The following is an 8,179-nucleotide window of genomic DNA, read 5'->3' as shown; positions in this document are numbered from 1 at the left end:
TGACTATCAATATGGTCCTAGAGCACCTACTTTATTGTTGTTTAAATTTTCTGTTTTCAATTAAAAAGCATTTATTTTCTCTTCCATTTCTTCTCCCCAATTTAAAAGAAAAAGAAAAGAAAAAGAAAATCCTAGAAGCAAATATGCATAGTCAAGCAAAACAAATTCCTGCATTGTCCATATCCAGAATCATAAGGCTCATCTGCATCTTGAATCTCTCACCTCTGTCATGAGATGGTTAGCATTGATCATGATGGCTCTGGAGGAGAAAGTGAGGCTGGTGACCTTACGCAGCCCTCCCTCATTCAAACTCAACTGCAAGTCATGCCATCATTTTCCTGATGTCATGGTCCTCTTCAAAAACAAAGGACAAACAAAACCTGTGAGTAAGTGGAGCTGCCTGAATGGGAACCCAGCTAGCTGGGTAACTCAGCTCATCCTCTCCCTCTCCCTTTCCTTTTCCTCTCCAAAGGAAGGTAAATTTTGGTGGCCAGAAGCTGTCCAGTTAACTTGGGGTTTATTGACTAGATTCCTTCCCTCCCTTCCTCCCTTCCTCCCTTCCTTCCTCCCTTCCTTCCTCCCTTCCTCCCTTCCTCCCTCCCTTCCTTCCTTCCTTCCTTCCTTCCTTCCTTCCTTCCTTCCTTCCTTCCTTCCTTCCTTCCTTTCTTCCTGCCTGTCTGCCTTCCTTCCTTCCTTCCTTCCTTCCTTCCTTCCTTCCTTCCTTCCTTCCTTCCTTCCTTCTTTCCTTCCTTCCTTCCTTCCTTCCTTCCTTCCTTCCTTCCTTCCTTCTCTTTCTCCCTTTCTCTTTCTCTCTTTTTTCTTTTTTTTTTCCTTCTTTCCTAAAATCTTAAACCCAGTTCACTCTGAAACCCATAGATTGGACCACAAAGTTAATGGCTGTTTTTTTGGACCATCCTGGCTTACCATGAATCTCAATGGTAACTGTTTCTCTTTGGAACAGCAACCCTGAGGGTCTTGCCCTTCCAGTTTGATTTTTTTTTTCTTTTTCTAATTAAAGGGACCATCCCTTGACTACTTCTTAAAGAGGCCTATTCACTTAATGGGCATTACCTCACTCTAAGTGAGTACCTGAAAAGGCTTTAGCCTAAAAGGGCCAGGGTCTCCCATTGCATTCTGGACCATCTGTAGTTGTCCTGATGAATATCAGGTCACTGGATCCAGATGGCTCCGGAGGAGAAGTGAGGCTGGTGACCTTGCACAGTCTTCCCTCACTCAAATCAAAATCAAGTGCAAGTCATGTCATCATTTTCCTGAGGTTATGGTCCTCTTCGAAAATGAAGGACAAACATGATCATCATCAGTCCTCTGGAATCACAGTTGGTCATTGCATTGATCAGAGTTTTTAAGTCTTTTGTAGTTTGTCTTTACAATGTTGTTGTTACTATACAAATTATTCTCTGGTTCTGCTTACTTCACTCTGCATCAGTTTATACAAGTCTTCCCAGGTTTCTCTGAATTCATTCCTGTCATCATTTCTTAGAGTATAATAATGTTCCATTATATCCTTTATATCATAGCTTGTTCACCTATTCTCCAGTTGATGGGTACTTTATTAGTTTCTAGTTCTTTGCCACCACAAAAAGAGTTGTTATAAATATTTTTGTACACAGGGGTCCTTGCCATCTTTCTTTGATGTCTTTGGGGTATAGCCTAATAGAAGTACCTTTAGGTTAGAGGATATTTAACATCTACTTTGTTCAAGTGTCTTTGTTGGGGCCTTCATTAGTCTATGTTAAATGTCCCATGAATTAGTCTATGTTTTGTCCCATGACAAAAAGCCAGAACTAAAGGAAGTCAGAGTAGAGAGGAGACATTCTGTGACCTGAGGTTTCAGGGAAGGCTTCCTGGAGGAACTCCATCTTACAGTACTGGCAGGACTTAAAGGAGAAGGCATTTTAGGCACCTGGATTGGAACATGCCTGTTGTACCCAAGGGACAAGGAGACCAGTGTGGTTGGATCAGAGAGTTTGCCTTGGAGAGTAAGTTGGTCATGAGGCTGGACAAGTGGTGGCAGGGATAAAATTTGAAGTGCCTTGCATTTTGGCTATGGAATTTGGATTTGATCCTGTGAGGAATGGGGAGCCATGGGACATTTTTTGAGGGACAGGGGTAAAGTAGGGTTTGAGGAAGATACTCCATTGTTTAGTCTCAAGGATGGGGAAGCAGGCAGCTGAAAACTGGGTCTGAATGGTGAACCACTCTGACCCTTCCCTTCCCTATGTGATGGTATGTGTCTTCCACTTTCAGGGATTCCAATACCCGAGCCATCTTGATGTTCCACTGACTCCAGCAGTGACTGGGCTTTTGGGACCTCTTGAGGTCCCTGGCTGTGGGGGATGGCCCTGCTGACTAACCCTTCTGCTCTGCCCCTCATCCCACTGCTTATCTTGGATTCTGAAGCACATTGTGCAGGGAAGGACTGTTCTGGCCTGATTTCTTGCCAATAAAGTCTAATGATTTGACTTTGTTCTTCTGGCAGGGTCTGGGAAAAGAGGCATATATGTTGGAGTGACTTTGAGTCAAAGGCTTTAGAGTTTCTGCTAACATCAAGAAAATATTCCCTCTCCATTCTTCCTAAGATGTTCCAAAGAATAGACCCAAACCCAGAAGAAGCTGCTTGGGTCCCTCCCTCAAGGCCTTCCATAATTATGGTGATTGGGTGAAGTAGTTGCTTAGCCTAGATGTAGAGGTCTTTTTGAGCTGATAGCTCTCTTGAAAGGCTAGGAAAGGGGATAGGGGAAGGAAGACCAAGGGCACATGGAACCCAAATATTGACATCTGAATGTAAGAGTTTCCCTTGTCCAGTGGAGGCTGCTAAACTGTAGTATAAGTCCTGGGATTGCAGTGATGTGAGCAGCCTTAGTGCCTTGAAAACTCTAGCTGGAAGGTGAGGTAGTGCTGAAGGGGTAGGCTGGTCTAGGGTCTGAGGCACAAGCCCCTTCCTTCCTCAGGGCATCCTTGCTATTCTGACCCAAAGCCTCAGAACATTTTCCTCTTGGGGGAGCTGTCTGTAAACATCACTCTTTGCCAGTAGCCTCATAAACTGTCGTGGTGCTTTTTCCACTTATCCAAGCCTCCCATTTTCATGTTTATCTATACCCTAGCTCAGGCCTCAGTTTATAACTGAAAGAAATTTGCCTTCTGAAATGAATAAGTAAGATGAAAGGGAATGTTTCCTTCACTGGTCCCTGGCATCCTCTCTCCTAGAATAGAATATTTCATTTCAGGAGCTCCCTACTGGCCTTCTGAGAACTAGGCTCTGATCAATTCCAGTCACCCCTTGGCTCTTTCTTTTCCTGTATCTTGTCCTAACTCTGAGAATATAAGTCCTGGTTTCATTTGGGGTCTTAAGTTCCTTGGAGGTACCATGTACCTTGCTAGCTTTGCCCTATTACCTCTCTGGACCACCCTGCTGTCTCTGATGGGGAATAATATCTGATGGGGAATAATAAATGTTTGGTGTGGTGGTAGGGCTAGAAGGGTATCAGACTTTATTTGCTCCCCAGTTCTGGCATGTAGAAATTATCCTGCTGAATGCTAGATCTTTTCTGAACTTCACAAGCTGGACATCTTTGGCATGGTAATTGGGATAAAGAAGGGATGATTCAGCTGAACTGATTAGGGCTGGTAAAGCATCTATAGGTGACTTAGATGTATGTAACACTTTGAGGATTACAGATGCTTTCCTTACAACAACCCTGTGAAGTACACAATGTAAGTATTGTCCTCTTTTTACATCTGGGAGAGCTGGGGTCCAGGCACTGGTTTTCTTTCACTAAATCCAGTGTTTCTTCTGTTAATTCTGATAGGAAGGTGAGTTTGGAGCTCTGAAGGAGCTAGGCTATCAGAGGTAGTAGTGAAAGTTGGGGATGTGGATAACCTTGCCAAAGGTACCCAGTCTGGATAGTAGGGAAGCAATAATCAAGGTATTGACTGTAGAGAGTGCATATCTGGGCATTTGCTCTTGCCTGAGTCCATGTGGTACTCCTTCCTCATGCTCTGGTGCTCTTTGCTTGCCTTCCAGTCTGATCCCATGGAGCAGATTCCAGCTGTTACCAACCTGATGGGTAGATAGATATTCACTTCTTCTTCCCCTGTCCTGCTCTCCCCATCCTGTTGGGTCACAGACATCTCCTGACCTGATAAGAACCCTTTCATTGTTCTTTGCTTATAGTACTTCCGGTCTCAACTCCCTTTCTCACAACCAGTGAGGGTCTCTGTCCTACATCTAGTCTACATCACAGGAAAGAAGAGGGAAATGTGGAACTTAGGACATGTTGGGAGGTAATAGAGGGATGAGCTGGAATGACAGAACCCAGTGGTTCTGGGATTTTGCCCCCTTCCCAGACACCCACTAATGCAAGGCCTTCTAGTGGAAGTCAGAGGAGCCCAGATGTAGCTGGCTCGGGCCCTGGGTGTGAGGACAGTGCCCTGCCTCTGGCTTTGAAGTCTGAAGTAGGTAAAGGCCAGACCTGCAGGGTGGGGGATTCCAAAGAGCATCCTGAGCCTATGTCAGGGTTTGTCTTTATTTGTAGAGCCACCAAGGGGCAGCAGTATGCCAGCTACTTTGTAAAGAAGGCTAGGGAAGGGGTGGGGAACCTGATTTGTCCTGTGAAATTTGGATTCATTCAAAGGGCTGTACTTGAGGACCTAGAGGGCCACATGTGACCTCAAGGCCCCGGGTTCCCCACCCCTGGGCTAGGGGAATCCTAAGAATCCCCAGGCAAAAAGAAACCCTTCTCCTTTAACTAGTTCTCTATCTCTAGGCAGGACCAACTCTCAGATCAATCAGATTTCCCACTGTTGGGTCAGTTCTCTGCCCAGCCCCTTGGGAACCTGGGCTAGGGAAGCTTTAAAGTAGGTCTGTGCCTGAGTGCAGAGGGGCTGGGGTGGTTAAAGGGTCTGGAGTATGCTAAGACCCTTACCTTATCACAGGTGGCTCACCTGGAGTATAGAAAGGGTCACTGGGGCTCTTAGGCCTTGCAGCCAAGCAGGGCATGGGCCCAGAGACCCCTAGGGGACATCTTTGCCCTGTGCTGGGTGGACTGCCTAAGTGATGAGGACTGCCCTGGCTTCCAGAAATGCTGTAGCAATGGTTGGATCTTTGCTGAGCCTATAGCAGAGAAGTCCCTACCTCACAATGTGAGAAATGGAAGGCATTCTAGGGATCTTCTTTGCTGTTTCTACTCCCCTTTCCTCACTTCATTGGGCAAAGGGTGGATGAGACAAAGGTTATGGGGAGGAGACAACTAGGCATAACTGGACCCTAGACTAAATAACCATGTAGGAAGAGTTGATCTTCAGCACTCAACTCCTGGCAGCCAGTTTACTTAGACCTATCCTTACTGTTCTGAGACCTCTTTGATCTTGTGTCTGCCATGTTTAATCCTCCCATGCTTCCAAACATTCATCTTGCATCTTATTTATCTCAAGGTTGGAGAAGTCACTGAGTTAATTTGCTATAGTCACCCTTCTTTTGTTAATGGAAGAAGGCTAGAGGAAAGTTCTCAAAGAGAACTAGTACATTTCATCTGAGGCCCTCTGGAGACAATGACCACCTCCATGTTGCCCATCTGAGAGCTGTGACCTGCAGAAGAGGGGTGCAGGTCATGTGGGAGGGCAGGCAGTTGAAGGAAATATTTTTAGATCTGGGCACCTGGGGGAGGAGCCAAGATGGCGGAGTAGAAAGACACACATATGCTAGCTCTGAACCCACAGCCCATAAAATATCTGTAAAGAAACACTCCCAACAAATTCTGGAGCAGCAGAAGCCACAGAACAATGGAGTGGAGGAGATTTCTGTTCCAGAGAGCCCTGAAAAACTTATGCGAAAGGTCCGTCGCACACCAGACCCGGGGCAGAGCACAGCCCTGCCTTGGCTGCGCGGCACCGAGAGGAGCAGATCCAAGCGGGCTTCAGGGACAGAATCTCCAGCGGCCGCGCAGACAAGGGTCGGTGAGAGGGTCTCTTTGGCTGGTTGAGAGGGGAGTGGGGTGTCCCCATAACTCAGGCCCCCTCGGGAGGCAGCAGTGGGGGCAGCAGACAGGGGCTCCCAAAGCAGGGAGGAGCTCGGTTTCATTGTTGAAGGTCCACGCATAAACCCCCTGCGGGAACTGAGCCCCAAGTGGCGGCCCTGCCCCCATCTGAGCACCTGAACTTAATCTCACATGGAATAGCAGCCCCACCCCCACCCAAAGCCCTGAGGCTGGGAAGCAGCATTTGAATCTCAGACCCCAGGCCCTGGCTGGGCAGATCTGGAGGCCAGGTGGGTGTGGAGAGGACACTCAGAAGTCAAGTAACTGGCTGGGAAAATGCCCAGAAAAGGGGGAAAAGAAAATAAGACCATAGAAGGTTACTTTCTTGGTGAACAGATATCTCCTCCCTTCCTTTCAAATGAGGAAGAACAATGCTTACCATCAGGGAAAGACACAGAAGTCAAGGCTTCTGTATCCCAGCCCACCCAATGGGCTCAGGGCATGGAAGAGCTCAAAAAGGATTTTGAAAATCAAATAAGAGAGGTGGAGGAAAAACTGGGAAGAGAAATGAGAGAGATGAAAGAAAAGCATGAAAAGCAGGTCAACACCTTGCTAAAGGAGACCCAAAAAAAGGCTGAAGAAAATAACACCTTGAAAAATAGGCTAACTCAATTGGCAAAAGAGGTTCAAAAAGCCAATGAGGAGAAGAATGCTTTCAAAAGCAGAATTAACAAAATGGAAAAGGAGGTTCAAAAGCTCACTGAAGAAAATAGTTCTTTCAAAATTAGAATGGAACAGATGGAGGCTAATGACTTTATGAGAAACCAAGAAATCACAAAACCAAAAGAATGAAAAAATGTAAGAGAATGTGAAATATCTCATTGGAAAAACAACTGACCTGGAAAGTAGATCCAGGAGAGACAATTTAAAAATTATGGGACTACCTGAAAGCCAGGATCAAAAAAAGAGCCTAGATATCATCTTTCATGAAATTATCAAGGAAAACTGCCCTGAGATTCTAGAACCAGAGGGCAAAATAAGTATTCAAGGAATCCACCAATCACCTCCTGAAAGAGATCCAAAAAGAGAAACTCTTAGGAACATTGTGGCCAAATTCCAGAGTTCCCTGGTCAAGGAGAAAATATTGCAAGCAGCTAGAAAGAAACAATTCAAGTATTGTGGGAATACAATCAGGATAACACAAGATCTAGCAGCTTCTACATTAAGGGATCGAAGGGTGTGGAATATGATATTCCAGAAGTCAAAGGAACTAGGACTAAAACCAAGAATCACCTACCCAGCAAAACTGAGTATAATACTTCAGGGGAAAAAATGGTCTTTCAATGAAATAGAGGACTTTCAAGCATTCTTGATGAAAAGACTAGAGCTGAAATGAAAATTTGACTTTCAAACACAAGAATGAAGAGAAGCATGAAAAGGTAAACAGCAAAGAGAAGTCATAAGGGACTTACTAAAGTTGAACTATTTACATTCCTACATGGAAAGGAAATATTTGTAACTCTTGAAACTTTTTAGTATCTGGGTAGTGGGTGGGATTACACACACACACACACATGCACACACACACAAAGACAGAGAGCACAGAGTGAATTGAGTAGGATGGGATCATATCTTAAAAAAATGGAATTAAGCGGTGAGGGATCTAGGCACCTTCTGGTATCCCTCAAAAACATGTCAATAGGTAATCATAACTTCATGAAACTTATATGAAAACTAAGTTTATTACAAGAGGAATGAACATGCATGTGGAATCCAAAGAGTTCAAATCCAACAGAAGTTTGCATACTTGTAACAGTACAACAAAGGAAGGAAGAAATACCAGAAATCTCCATCTGAAAGGGCATGGTATAAGAGGGGGAGAAGTGCCATAAAGTGGAAAAGGACAAAATCCCTCGCAAAGGAGGCTCAAAGCAATGGCAAAAACCACATTCTTTTTCCTTGGGAATTGCTAGACCAGGGGTGAGAAACCTGTGGCCATGAGGCCACATGTGGCCTTCTGGGTCTTTGGGTGAAGCCTTTTGACTGAGTCCAAGCATTATAGAACAGATTTTTTTTACTGAGGGAATTTGGTCTGTGAATTTTGGATTCAGTAAAGGGCTGCACTTGAGGACCTAGAGGGCTGCATGAGGACTTGAGGTCACAGGTTCCCACCCCTGTGCTAG

The sequence above is a fragment of the Notamacropus eugenii genome, chromosome 1 (assembly GCF_028372415.1).
Source record: "Notamacropus eugenii isolate mMacEug1 chromosome 1, mMacEug1.pri_v2, whole genome shotgun sequence".
NCBI classification, from domain to species: domain Eukaryota; kingdom Metazoa; phylum Chordata; class Mammalia; order Diprotodontia; family Macropodidae; genus Notamacropus; species Notamacropus eugenii.
Note: the sequence above shows the minus strand (reverse complement) of the source record.